General features: G+C 37.1%; 1 non-coding gene across 1 annotated transcript; it reads left to right on the top strand.

Annotated features, from left to right (window-relative positions):
* The first annotated feature begins 613 nt into the window (after positions 1–613).
* Positions 614–719, top strand: LOC128040051 (small nucleolar RNA R71). Its single transcript, XR_008194711.1, has one exon. It is a non-coding gene; the product is annotated as a small nucleolar RNA R71 (small nucleolar RNA).
* The last annotated feature ends 560 nt before the right edge of the window (positions 720–1,279 follow it).

The raw sequence follows: 1,279 nt of genomic DNA, 5'->3' as shown, positions 1-1,279 counted from the left end.
TGTACGCCTTAAAAAAATTCTCCAAATTGTTGGATGGTTCAACTTATGGTGGTTTTGAACTTGTTGATTGAAACCTAGATGTTGATTTGATCTATGCTACATGTAGGTGTTGTTCGGTCCAGCATTGGTTACTCCAAGAAAAATTTGGATGGTTTCGCCATGAAGGGTTATACAAGTTGGACTGTGGTTCTTGTCCACTTTTATTCTGGTTTTTATTTCCAACGTAATAAAATGAGTTAGGATTTGATGGAAATTCTCAAACGAATGTCTATCCCCACAATATACGTAGGAAATATTTTCAAATTGACTTGGTGGCTGAGCTGCAATATGATTTAGGTCGTTAGTAGAAAAAATTTTAAGCATAGAAGAAATTGAAGATACTTGAGCTGTAAATGAAACGAGAGCATCCATTTCATGTGCTCCTACTACTCATCTTCCTGAAGCTACTCGGTTGGTCGACCATTGATAGATTTTATTGGCTATTCTCTCGATAATTTCTTAAGCTTCATTATAAGACTTAGAAAGGAGAGCACCATTTGCGGAAGCATCTACCACCATCCTAGTGCGTGCGTTAAGAACATTATAAAATGTCTCCAACTGAATGCATTTTGGAATCCCATGGTAAGGGCATTTGCAAAGTAACTTTTTAAATCTTTCCCATGCCTCGTATAAGGGTTCATCATCCAATTACTAAAAATTAGTGATCTCATTATGCAACTTAACATTTTTGCTAGGTGGGAAATACTTAACCAATAAGCATTATGCTAATTCATGCTATGTAGAAATTGAGCTTGGTGGCAAAGAATTAAGCCATGCTCATGCTCTATCTCACAATGATTATGGAAACAACTTCAAACTCAATGCGTCTTCGGTTACACTAGCTATCTTTAAGGAATCACTCACCTCCATAAACAGTCGAAGGTGAAGGTTCGGATCTTCTACAAGCATTCCACTAAATTGGCTCACTGTCTGAAGCATCTGGTAATCACAGGCTTCAATTTAAACTGTAGTGCCTCGATCCTTGGTCTCCTATTTCTCAGATTAAGCTTATTAAAAAGGGGCACATCATACTACCTTATGGCTCGATCTATATCATCAGAATTAATGATTGGATTACGAGCATTAGCAGCTCCATTCCCTTGAACTTTTTTTTAACTTTTAGGGTCTATTTCTTCAACTTGTCTCTAGGGTAGTCTTTTTTTGTGTCCTTTGTCAAAATGTTCTCCTGATTTCAGGGTCTACAGGGAGTAAGTCGATGATAAGATCAATACTCAGAAAC

This window comes from Gossypium raimondii, chromosome 3, assembly GCF_025698545.1.
Source record: "Gossypium raimondii isolate GPD5lz chromosome 3, ASM2569854v1, whole genome shotgun sequence".
Classification (NCBI taxonomy): Eukaryota; Viridiplantae; Streptophyta; class Magnoliopsida; order Malvales; family Malvaceae; genus Gossypium; species Gossypium raimondii.
Note: the sequence above shows the minus strand (reverse complement) of the source record. Positions and strands in the feature narration are given on the sequence as shown.